This window comes from Lepisma saccharinum, chromosome 2 (genome assembly GCF_977018435.1).
Source record: "Lepisma saccharinum chromosome 2, izLepSacc3.1, whole genome shotgun sequence".
Lineage (NCBI taxonomy): Eukaryota > Metazoa > Arthropoda > Insecta > Zygentoma > Lepismatidae > Lepisma > Lepisma saccharinum.
In genome coordinates, this window is record NC_139230.1 from 55,514,121 (window position 1) to 55,528,063 (window position 13,943).

Below are 13,943 nucleotides of genomic sequence, written 5' to 3' on the forward strand. Positions count from 1 at the left end.
GACTTAATTTAAGAGTTGGCGTTCCTACGTTAGCATACTGTCCGTTCTCAAGGTTATTTGATAAAGAACGTCTGCAAAACCATGTTTATGTTGTTGAGGAAGAACTTTCTTAATTTTTAAAAGTGCTTTAAAAGTTTTCGTTTACAATTTCTTCTAGAACCACTAGAACTAGATCTGGTTGTAATACAAGTTGAAGAGAGCTCGTTTACAGTGTTAGAACTCAAAGCGAACCAAGGAATCCCTTCAACAGATTCTTCGCTTCTAAATTCTTTCCAGCCAGAGATAGAAAATATCCTCCCCTGCCAGAATATATATTTATTATTATTATTACTCAATAACTTTTAGGCCTCCGAGATTGCGCAGTGGTAGCGTCGTCGCCTTGTAATCAAGGGGTCCCGGGTTCGATACCCGGTGGAGGCACATAGTGGTTCGGATCCTACTTTAAACTGTAGGTCCAGTCCTCATTAGCCTTACTGTGCATAAAATAGACTTAAAACACCAACTCAATAAATCAATAACTTTTAATATTGGAACTTAATTTTAAGGTGAAATAATACTGACACGTAAAATCTTTTCTTAAAAAAATGGAATTTCAAGCAGAAAGTTATACTTATATCAAATTATATTTCTAAAATAAATATTTTCCTTTACTGCAAGACAGCCTTGCATTTTATTTAGACAGTCAGTGAAGAGTTAAATTTGATTCCAACACATGGTTAGACAAAGTTAAACGGAATTCAGATACGAAATCTCCCCATAGAATGCTAGTCTTTTAGTTATTTCTAATAACTTCAAAATTATTTCAAGACTTATACGTGAATCGCACACACACAGAAATATATATTGTATATGTGTGTGTATGAGAGAGAGAGAGAGAGAGATTGAGAGCTTCGTTGATAGCGCATTGGCTATTGCTGTCGCCTTGTAACCAAGGTTTCGATCCCCCGTGGAGACCTATTGCACAATGGGTCTGAATCTGATCCTACTTTAAACACAGATCTAGCCTTCATCTTCCCATCTGAGCATCAAGTGAACTTAAAAACGAAACCTTTGCCTGTTTCATTGGCTAATTTAAACGTTTGTTTAACAACTAAATGAAGGATTTGGGCACAAGACCATGCAATCATCAATAATATTTTTCAGCAATAATTCAGATTCTTTTGAAGAAATACCTCAGTATAGGAAAAACGAAACAGTAAATAACGAAATAACGTTACACCATATTTCGTTCTGCTGGCTCTCTCTGAACGTTGACGAACTAAAATTTGCTTTATTCAAGCAGGCTGCAGCTCACCTTAAAGCTTGTATCCAACAACGAAAATTTGCCTGCACTTAGGTGACTTTGCAGTATTTTCACCAATGAGCTTCCACCAAGGAACGCTGAAATTGAAGTTAATAGCAAGGAGGAAATTGAAGGTAGAAGCAGGTAATCAAGTAAAGTGATAAGGGGAGAAATGAAGAAAGAACAAAGACGAAGATTGTGAGTGTCTTGTTTATGGATGAAGTCCCAACCTTCAGAGAGTTCTTTATAATGTAAAGAAGCACTCGCAAGCAAAATGTCCTGCAAAGTCCTTTACAGCCACCGGGATTAATACAGTATTTCTGAATACAGCATTAAGTTAACTTCTTCCTAAACCATCAACTGTTTGTCTGGCGCATCACAGAAAAATTGAGGATACGTTTAGAGGAATAATCGACAGATACAGATCGAATAAGGCAACCAGGAGAGAGATAATTCTAATTACGAGCATAATTTCAAAACCTAAAATTTAACAAGACAAATCACTTAAATATTACGAAAACTGCATTAACGTTTAATTTATTGATAAATTCGCATTTCATTCGAAGAGAATTTTCCCTTGGGCCATTTGTCCCCTTGATACTCTGTAAACAATGTTGTTTGTTTATAACCAGTGCTTTTTGACCTCTGATCTTAGTTCGGTTAGCAATAGTTCAATTTGAAATCTAATTACACATTTTCTTTTACGTTCTCATTTTGCAAATATTTAAAAATAATGTAGGTACTTACAACTCTGTTCCTACACAATATGTAACACAAATTGCCATGAAAATTCTCCTTAAAACTTTTACAAAAAATAAAATACTGCTGTTCAGAATATGAAAGGCAAGCGGCAAGAAAAACAACTTCCGAATATCTTATTTTGCATGATGTTATACTTCATATTTGATGGAACATTTTGGAGGCCACTTTAAAATTAAAGTTGGTACCGAGACGAGGCGGCATACAATCTTGTCTTGTCTCGTGAATGAAAATATAAACTTCAGTCCCATCCTTGTCTACGTCTAATTTCAAGTCTCAAATTAATAAATAGATATAATAGATACATGTATGTAAATAAATACATATATGTCTAAACATGTTGCAGAGTAAAGAAATTTTGATTTAGGTGCACTTTACATTATAATTTACGAGTCTCAATGGTAACGTTGTAGACTTGTAATCAAGGCGATCCCCGGCAGACACACATTGCAAAATAGTTCAGATCTCACTTTAAACTGTAGGTCCAGTACCGATTAGTTAATCTGAGCATAAATAGATACGAGACTCTAGGACAATAAGTTTCATTCTCAGCTACAGAGGTTTATCTCGTTCTCGGTCTTGTCTGAACAATTATCGAAGGGTCTCGTATAGTTCTCGTGACGATTTGAAAGCGATACAGTCACCGTTTAAAACTTCCAATCATCATGCACAGACATTCGCCCATTCTCAGCAGCTTCAAGAGCCCACTATTTCAGATTAAATATTTAGGCCAAATTATGTCAGATGGGTTAGATATAGGGCTGAGCTGATACTGATGCCGGTGCATCGGAACCGGAAAGCATAGGTCGGATTTTATTTAGCGATACGGGCAGATACTTTTCCGCGTTTTGATCTTCTGTTCGTTCCCGGGGTCCGCAAAAATGCCGTGCGACACTTTCGCGGACGCGGAGTCTAATTATCCTGGAAGTTATCCAAAATTAGAAATTTCCATTAAGTTTGCACCAATATTTGTGGAGATAACTGTATTTTGGGATTGCATAACAGGTATTTTAATATTCTGACGTAATTTTTAAATTTTCCAAAGAAAAACTCTGGTAAATTGATGCTTATAATTGATGTGTAATTATATTAATTATATTATATTAACATTAACTAATAAGTGTAATTAATATTAATCAATATTTTGAACAACTTAATTATTTGTTAGAATTTGCAATCATCGGTATCGGTTGGAATCGGTAAGAGTTCCGGTATCTGTATGATCAGGGGTTTATCCAGAAATTTTCATCTTGGGGGGGTGTAAGTTCGTATATAGAATAGGGGGGTGTAACTATAAATTTAGAGCCAAAATTGGCATAAATTAGACCATTGTGGAAAACTTTAGGGGGTGTCGAGGAAATTTGGAGGTGTTGCGAGTTTGTGGATAATCACTGAGTATGTTTTTTTAGAGTGATTAATTTGGTGTTTTAAGTCCACTTTATGCACAGTAAGGCTAATCGGGACTGGACCTAGAGTTTAAAGTGGGATCCGAACCACTATGTGACTCCACCGGGTATCGAACCACTGGGTATGGGTATCGGGTATCACAGTGGTATCGGCTTGGACCTAGTTAGATGTATATTTATACCACATTTCACATATCTCTATTTTGTAATTTGGTAGCAGTTTTAAGCGCATTTTCCCCCAGTGTAGGCCCCTTTGCAGATTGGAACCTGGTAATCCGAAATGGTGTATTTTTTTAGTTATAAAATTGCATTCGGGAAAGCGAGAGTTGAATTCCCGACCAAATTGCAATCCGGGCAGGAGAGCTGCCTGCGAGGAAACACCTGGTTTGTTTAGAGTGCCTGTGTGGGGGTGTATGGGGGGAGAGAAATAGAAAAGAAGAAAGAAACGAAAGAGGGGCCGAGTGATGAAAACCTGCCAGGTGGTAGAAGGATACGGTTGGTGTGAGGGCACCAAGGTGAGGTCATGCCATGTGGAAACGTAGTCCAATAGCTACGAAGTGTCATGGTCGGCCGACCAAACTCCCTTCTCTCTCTCTCTTTCTCTTACCAGCTGAAAAAGCTGAAAAGGAACTCGCCGGAAATCCTTGCCATTCCCCGAATCTCCTTCCTTGCTAGAATTTCATAGTCGTCAACACTTTGGAACCAGTGTTGCCACATCAATGAAAATTTCCCCCCTTTGCAGGGAAATTCGGACCGAATTTTAAGGGAAATGGGAAATTCGATGAAAACTACAACAATTTCAGAGAAATTTGAAGACATCTTATTTTACACTACAGCTTATGTTAAGTTTCAGTTTCATATCCGCATTTTTTATTTTATTTTGCTGTTCCTTCGTATTTCTTCTGCTCCTCTGAATAAAACCCTATATTCATTTACATTCCTGTTAAGTTTATTGTACGCCGATTTTCTGCACCTTCGGATAATAGTAACGATGAGGATTAACGATTTAATATATTCATAGCCAGAAAGCGATGAAGCTGACATGTGAAAAATTGTTTAACATTTTTTATTCATACGAACATGGACCCTACTACTATTAATAATAATAATAATGATTGTTATTATTAATATTATTATTGTGATTTGTTTATGTGAGGGGAAAAATTGGTCCGAAAAGGGAAATTTTGCCCTTTGGAAAGGGAAATTATGCCCTCAGATTGTGGCTACATTGTTTGGAACCAATACGCGCGTTGCAGAAGCCACGCACAGTTTTCCGCTTACCTTCTGTTTCAAGCACGGCTCACGTTGGAAGACTTTTAAAAACGTACCCCTATCTTTTTTTTTTTTTAAATAATATTCAGCATATTGTCTTGTGGGACGACACAGTTTGGAGGAGAAAAATACGTCACTTCCTGTGCCGACACGCTTCCGGTCCACCTGCCCTCAACCCCTGCACGCTTTCCGCCAGCTGCTTGACTACTGTACCCTGTCACAAAGGAACTTTCATGTTTGACTTCAGAAGTCGATGCTCTCTTTTTTCTTATTCTTTTTCTGGTCATTAGGAAAGACACGAGAAGAAAAGAACAAACACAATACCATATTGTCTTCTCGCCTATCCGATTCATGCCTGCAAAAGTCACTTGGTAGAGCAAGAAAACACTTTTTTGTGACTCATTTTACTGAAAGGGTAGTTCGAAAATTAGAGCAAGCTGCAGATTTCTCGCTGTACTCTTCCCAGTGTATAACCGGACGCATACGTGAACTACTACACAAAATGGCAAATATAACGACTCATGAATAGTGTCGAATTTGAGGCTGCTATCGGAACGCCCGCCCCTTCTCTAGTCGAAATGTTCTCATCTTCAAAATATATTACACTTATCACTTCAATTCAAAATTAATACATAGCTATTCCCTAAAAGTGGTGTTAAAATAGCCGAAATTAACTTTTTCCTTGAAATGTACTGGACTAAAATTTTATACACATACAAATAAACATGCACAAGTATAAACACATACATGGTTGATTGATTTTTTTTTAGTCCACTTCAAAGTGGGATCCGAACCACTACGTGCCTTCATCGTGTATCGAACCCTGGACCCCTCGATAACACTAACCACTACGCTATCGAGGAGGCTTCATGTGAACGCACACACTGGCGTCCCCAAGCGGAAGTTGGTGAGGGTCATAATCCCCCTACCCCTTTTGACCTAGTATTCCTAAAAAAGAACGTAAGGCAAGAAAGTAGGAAAATTAGGGTTGAGCACAAAAAAAGTGTACGTAACCCTCTTTCCTGGGCACGCCACTGCACACACATAATACATGCATACCCCTGGCATACATATTGAATCGCGAAGTGTTACGTGTAGATTTATGTTGTGAATTTTTATGACTGGGATCGTTACTTTCTACTTTAATAGTGATATACGCTAAATCTACTGAGATTCGCGGCGCCTAAGTCTGGTAAGCAGCTTTTCGCTGCGAGACGCGTGGTCAGAGCATCATGTCCCATCATCACCTCTGTCTTCTTGCTTTCGAGAACGTATCGACTCGCCTCTATTTTTGGATAGCTATGAAAGTGCGGGCCAGAAGAGAAGAGAATTAGGGAACAAAATATATATTGCACAAGAAGAGACTGGGAGGGGAATAGAGTGTTCGAGCATACCAATCTCACGGTTAAGAATTTAGAAAAATATTTCAGGGATGGGAATTGAAGCACCCAGTTTGGTAGCTTAAAAATATCCACTACATGTATCGTCACCACCTATGGTATACACACAAAGACCAACACTCGTTATTTGTGATAAATTCACAAAAACATTGAGTTTTGCCAAAAATGTTTCTCTTGCAAAGACAAAAAGGATTCGTTTGCTAATTTTTAAAACAAACTACTTTCTATTACTGCTTAACTAATTTAACATGTGTATGGACAACATTACGGATGACCAGCTCTAAGGGGTACATGAAGAGAAACTCATTTTTAAGAGGACACATTGTTCAAAAAGCTTTTGGAGAAACGCTACTGGAGCACATAGATGGCAAATAAATGCTCATTGTCACTGGTACAAAATTAAACTTAGTACCCCCTGCCAAGTAAAATCATAAGTAAGCAGTGGTTGCATTTCTGTGTGAGACGCAAACTATGATATAAATTAATTTCATCAAACGGGCAAGTACAATACATGTCAGGAAATCATAGCTTGACACACACACACATACACATTATACTGTACATGTGAAAATGATCATCATACTGAAACATTCATTTTCGTCCATATTTGTGTTAACTTATTTTAACTTCACCGTTGCAACTATTTTAAATCTGTAGAAAAACGACGTCAAATACAATAGACAGAATTTTATACGAATACATTTTCTTCACTAGTAACACTTGGAAGTGCTTGTGTACGTGGAGCAACCTGACGAAGAATGAGGCAGCATCACCTCTAATCTTGCGATCGAAGTTGCATGAAGTATACATGCATTCGCTCTATGAAACGTAAGCCCATAAAAGAAGCACGTGCATAAAATTAAGCCCTAGAAAGTTCGCATTGTAACAATATTATTAGTTGTAACAAGAGAATACAAATTTACAAATACACACAACGTTGTCCTTAACATTCACAAAATCAGACCAAGCGATGTTTCAATTAGACGAGCATAATAATATCCACTTAAGGCTGGTAAACCTGTGTTCCACCAATCGAAACACGGAGAGAAAGTTAAATATATCGTGAGTGGAGAGTTAAATAAACATGCCTTAATATGTCTACGTTTTGTAACGAAGGGAAACCGACCATTTCAGCAACGAATAGTAGAGTATTGAAAGAATCCAGTATGTGGAATATAGACAAATGAACATAATACCACTTGCATAAAAAGATTTAATTGCTACATTTATCTAAGGTACTAGAAAGCTCCCACATTAGCTATAAAGTTAACGAGGCGAACAGTCCAAATATGCACTTTCCGCTCACCTCAAACAGTTGAAAACATGTGTCATGGACAGTTCTAATTGCGTTTGTTACTATCCAAAACAATGCAATTTATTTACTAATATTACTGACGCGATGTAACTCTGCGAATAAATACTTCCGGAGGAAGATGCGATTTCTGTAACCTGAATGTGACCATTCCTATTAGTGTCTAACTCTAGTGTTACTCTTGAAACCTGCGAGGGAACTTAATTAAGAGTATTAATTAAGAGAACTCTCTAAGCGTCCTTCTAATTTTCCTATTGTGCAGTGAATATAGAGTGTTATCCTTTGTATAAGAGAGTATGAAAGAACCCTTAATTGATTGACTGATTAGGTTTACTTACTTCGCTTTTCTGCCATTTTTGGCTTATCGCAAAGATGAGGATGAGTGATCAATTAAAGATATTGACGAAGAAAACATTCACGAAGAATACCCATGCCGGGATTCGAACCGGGACGAAAGAATCCTTAAATCGCAATCCTTAAATGCTCTCGAAAAAGGTAAAAAAAAAAATAATAAAAAAAAGCTTCAACTTACCTCAAGGGATATGCTTAGTAAGAATCTAGGAGAACCGGAAGAACAATCTGCAACAACAAAATTACTTATTAGAATAATTTGTAAATTTCCTATTGCAAGTGCATTAATTATTATGGAATATTATTAACAAGAAGCAAGTTTATAGCAAATTAGAATCATCCGCAGACTATCATCTATTAGATGTTAAGTCTAATTAATTTATATATACCCGTATTACGTGACCATTTATTTTACTTAGAAGAAGAAACTAACATTCGAATGAGAGTAATAACATGAAAATTGTGATGAGATATTTCCTCAAGATATCGAACAGGTAAGTTCTGGAAAAGGCTCCCGAGCCTTTGAGAGCTAACATCGCCTCAACTTCACTTCAATCCCTGAAGATAAGAGTGACTTTAGCACTCGAAATCTTGGAAACTTTTCCAGAACTCATCTGGTCAATGAGCCCTGACCAGAGTATCTCTAACATTCGTCATCAGTAAAACTTCACGATGCATTTAACACGAAAGGTACAGTATGCGCACATAGTTCAATAATACATCCATCTGGAACTCAAATGTAGACTATTTGCAATCTCGGCAATACTAAAGCGAGTTCTTACTGCATAATTTTAGTTCTTTTTTGGTTTGAAGTCTAATTCCTCATGTTGACAATGTGCTATTTTTGTTAGCTTTGTACGAGACAATTTACAGCTTCCGGTAAGTTAAATGTGACCATGTGATGACACAATGAGTAATGAAGAAAGAAATGGAATGAAGCTGAGCAGGTGGATACACGTACGTTGAACCTGTTACAGACACTGCACTATCATTCATCTGATGCGACTGGGAAAGGAACCGCAGAAAAAGAAGAAACCACGCTGGGAGGAACGACCAGAGGTACTGAAATAGGCTAAAACAATATCCTAATGGACGTCATTCAACGAGCGGATTTTTTAACAATAATAAAAGTCATAGCCACTATCGTTTTAAATGAGTACATATAATTTTGTTTTTAGAAGTTAGTGTTTCTTGGAATGTTCACAATCTTGTACTTCCGTAATTTAAAGAGAAAAATCTAGCAGACTTACCACTAGTTTCGATATTTCCCTACACTTACTTACACGTTTTACAACGTTGCACATTCATATGAAAATAAACAACCGATTCAAAGAAGTACTTAAAGTACACTGAGGACATTTTTATCGTTGAAATTTCCTGATATGTGCTAAGACATACGAAATTCGATTCCGTAAACCTGTCTCTCTAAAATCCTTTCATCCACTTCATCGTTATTCAATAGTCTTACCAGATACGTGAGCTTGATTTTCAAAGAGGAATTGGAAGGAAATTCCGTCCAACTGTTTGTTATTACTCAGAAAATATGTACTGTATATTTCTTCTAGCAGAAAGAAACTGATTACGCAGGAAACTTAATTCAGACCGTAGTTGATCCTGTTTCAAAATAAGCGACGTGACAATGAGAAAGTTATTGGCGAGGACGTGCGTTCTCCTTGAAATTGTAAGTACAGTACAATCCCGGTTGTTATTTACGGGGGTGACTAAAGAAATGTTTGTGAGAATATGCAATGTGAGAATATGCAATGATTTACACGTGACAGAAGCAGGAGCCGTAACACAAATCCGAAGATTTTTATTACTTCCATTCTTTCTTGTAGACTCTAGGTTTTATGTTTGTTTGCTTTTTTCCTGAAATGTAGCCAGAAAATGTACGACAATGTTTCAGCAAGCGTCGACATTCGTTAACATTCTGTATAACGCTCATTCCATTGAGGTAAGACAAGCAGGTCAAGGCAATAGGTGACGTGACCCGTAGCTTCACTTTCCGTGTAGATCTTCCCATCGCAGCTGAAGAACTCGTTTATCCCAGGTCATGAGAAAGACTTTTCCCTCCCCCTTTCCCTCCAAGGATCACGAACACTGTTAATGTTGCATAATTCCCACAATTCTCACTGTCCAGCCCGCAGCAAAGTTAAGCTCAAATTAATTACAAACGACATTACAAATGAGTAATCCCGGGAAGCACAATGGATGTGGCCCTTAAGTGATAATTATTCCTTAAAGGATCCGTTGTCCCTGTTGCATATTCAGCACGTGAATTCCATCTTCGGTGTAATCAGTATGTTGGACTCAAACTAAATGCGTTCGAGTATGCATTTCCGCGGTGTGATTTTCAACGTCTCGCCGATCTCCGTGACGGAGTGGTTAGCATAACGCACTACGACGCCATGAGGACCGGGTTCGAGTCCCGGTCTGGGTATGGGTGTTCTCCCTGATTGTCCCTTCATCAATTTAATCATATCATTACTCATCATGATTGTCGCGATAAGCCAAAAGTGGCAGAAAAGCTAACTAAAAAAAATCAATCAGCCAATCTGCGTTGAATCTAAATTGACAGAAGTAAATTCGTGAAAGTCGAGTTTAGAGAAATTTGGTAGTAATGACCTATACGGTTCAGGGACCTACGTATAGATCATGGAAATGCTCTATCTGCATCTATGACCTAGGATTTAGAAAGCAGTTCTCCGATAGCACTGCTCCTGGGTTCAAACCAGGGGCAGCGACTCAGGGTACAGCGGTTAGTGTAACGTATAGCAAAATATCGTAGAGTGCATGGTGGTTGAAGAATGTCTATTTAAGTACCTCTCCGATGGAGTAGTGGTAACGTCGTCGCCTTGTAATCAAGGTGTCCCGAGTTCGATACCCGGTGGAGGCACATAGTGGTTCGGTCCAGTCCCGATTAGCCTGTGTGTTCTTAAAGTGGACTTAAATCAACAATTCAAGCATGGTTATTTACATGTATTTTAATCCAGATTCTATTATACTGTTAGACATATAAAAACAATCACATCATAAATAATATGCATGCCTGCGTGTGTGTCTATAATGTATTTGTATTTCGCAAGAATTTACTACAATCCCACCCACTAGAAAATTTTAAAATATTTGATTGCTTCCAACACGCTTCTGAACACCACCCAAAATTTCCTCCTCTAACCTATAGACTACATGAAGCAAGATATACCCAGTCCCATTCATAAAGGTTAATTAATTAAACGTAGCTAATATTCGTGGTATTAAATAGGCAAATATAAAAATTTACACCATCATTTGACGTGAAGTAGGAGAAATTACAAGAAAAGATCATCCCCGCTGAGTGAAATGAAAGAAAATACTACAGGTGGACGAACATTTGGCTGAGCGCGCGCACACACATTTTTCAGTTCACAGTTCTGTCGCTTTTAAATCAGTATAGGGGAAGCTTAGCTTACAAACTTTTTTATTGTTTGGAATTGGCATCTGAAACCTGTTGCCCACAGAGACTGTTTCCCTACGAGAAAACCAAGACACAGAAATAGTGCATTATGTATTTCAATTCTTTTATCGGCGTATTTTCAAAGATGCAAAAAGTTAAATGACTAATCCCCATGCCCATTCACTTTGTTTTCGCCCAATGCCATAGTGCCAAATGAACAGAGGACAACCTTATCTTCAAAGTCAGTACAATTTCTTTTTCTTAAAACCATGTAGGATGTAACATGAAAATTAAAAATAGCTACCGTATAACAATTTGAATCCTACTGTACACCTGGCTACTATATATTAAACGAAAAAATAGGTAAATTGTCGATTGCTGTTCTCGATGTTATTTCCAACTCAGCTGCCTACTGTATAGTTGTCAAAGATTGTTGTAGTTGATCAAAAGGAAAAGGACACACGCTGTAGACAGACAAGCCAATTACACAGCAAATATTATCGAACAATTTCCTGTAAATTTCCTTGACCAAGCAGTGATTTGTTCCCCAGAAAAACATTGCAGAAAAATTCAGAAATCACTAAATATATCATTTTAAACTGTAAATTATTATGTTGGAAGCCCGCGTGTCTGTGTGTGTTTGTAGGAGAGGAGAAGAGGATATATCTGCTGGCTAGCTATAGCTGAATGTTTTTGCTTTGGCAAAATTTATTTAAAGTCCACTTCTTGCTCAGATAGGTTCATCGGGACTGGACCAACAGTTTAAAGTCAGTGGGATGCGTACCATTGTGCAATGTGTCTCAACTAGGATCGAACCCGGGACTCCTTGATTACAAGGCGTCAGCGTTACCATTACGCCAAGGTGTATTGTAGAAAAGTGGGATAAACTCAACCTTCATTCTTGTTTGTAACTTATATTATTTTTTGAAATATTCCTTTTTGTAAGGGTAACATTTTTTTAACGTTTTCTTTTAAATATATTTTGTTTTTACGTTCTTTATGCTATCATATGTACTCCTTTTAAATTGTATAAAAATGGTGCAAGGTTTCACAGTCTTACATACACCTTGGCAAATATGAAATAAATCAGTAAATGCAGATCAATTATAAGTTTACTTTTCTGTTGCTAAACTGAAACATTTTTTGTTCTACCCTTACACTTAGTTTTAAAGCTATTGAGGAACGAATGGCATTTGATTTCCCATCCGTCTTTACATCCACACACGTGCGACTCGCAAACAAAATAATAAAGCAAATGAAGTGCTCAGGTGTCCACAAAATCAGTTTTTATGCTTCAACGGCCGTCAAAAATGTGACACTCAGAAATACCTTTTTATGGCTGTTTTTATACACACATATTACGTAGGATGAATTATTCAACGGCAAACTTGCATTCCGGGAAGCACCACTTGTGCCCTTGGACACACTTTCAGTAACTACCGTTCACTCGCCATCTTCTTGCTTGTGACAGAAGTTCACACACAACCTATCTTCACAACTGGTTGTTCTGGCTAAGTGGTTTGTACGGACGTCCCGGCAGCCGCAGCTTCAAGCTTCGTTCCACACGATTTTTCACATCTTTTTCAATTTTCTGCTTCTCTGCGTCTAATATTTCTACTACATTAAATCTCTCAGGCTATTGGCATCCGTCATGTTGTCCTGAGAGCAAGTCCTTATCAGTGTGGTATTTGAAAGGTTCCAGTGGAGAGAATTTAATTCCCATTGGGACATGTCTCCCAAAATAAAATAAAAGGCAACTAGAGGAAGGGGGATTCACTCCCATCTCCCATTCAAATACCACACTGCCGATTAAAAAAATAAAGCAATAGCGATCGGGAATTAAAAGTATCGACTTATCATGAGAAGATCAACTCGTCATTAAAACTAAAGGCATCACTGGTTTATCCGGAATTTTCAATCTGGATGGTGTTAGGTCTTTTTAAATGGATATACGGACAAATTTAGCTCCAAAATGACAATAAATTTCACTATAGTGAAATATTTTGGTGGTATTAGGGGGTGTTGGAGTGCGTGGATAAATCATTGAAAAGTATTATCTGTGGTATTACTGTCTCTTGAGGACTCAAAATCTCTATATCTGTGAAAAGCTAAGGTTATAAAGATGCATCCAGCGCACACAAGGGAAAGGAATAACACAAAACTGTAGTGATTGCCAGATCCAAATATTAAAATATTCGGGTCCCGGGTAATAATTGTGTGTCCAGGTTCCCGATGCTCACTGGATTCGGACCCGGATATTTTCTAAACAGAGAAAATGAAAATTCCTGACTATCCTTACACATAAGCCCGACATACGATTGTCTTGACTGTATCGTTAGCCTGCAAAAATCAAGTTTAAAAGGTTTAATGTGAGAAAGAGAAGTAATCCTCTTCATATAGGGTTTGCACTCCTTGTGTATAATACACACACACATACACGTAAGTATGTATACTATGACGTATTTATGAGCGAATGTCATGAGTGAATCAAATAGATTCTAGAACTGAAAAACGCAGTAGGCTAGACGCAGACATTCTTGTCGGTGTAAAATCGTACCGAATACTCCTGAGTGTGTAGAATTCTAAATTCCTTTTCAACACTCGCCCTCTGAACACACACACGCACACACAAGAAAAAAATATTCACTACATCACTTCATCCTGAATGACTGTTGTAAATTTAGAAACGTAAATAATAACTGTTAAAAAAAACTGAACATATATG

At 37.6% G+C, this 13,943-nt stretch overlaps 1 protein-coding gene across 1 annotated transcript in view; it reads right to left on the reverse strand.

Moving 5' to 3' along the window:
* LOC145984042 (metabotropic glutamate receptor 5-like) overlaps positions 1-13,943 on the reverse strand; it is a 205,724-nt gene that overhangs the window by 153,778 nt on the left and 38,003 nt on the right. The window contains exon 2 of the mRNA XM_083117382.1: positions 7,964-8,010. The gene's annotated coding sequence lies outside the window, so the exon portion shown is untranslated. The remainder of the gene's footprint in view (positions 1-7,963; positions 8,011-13,943) is intronic.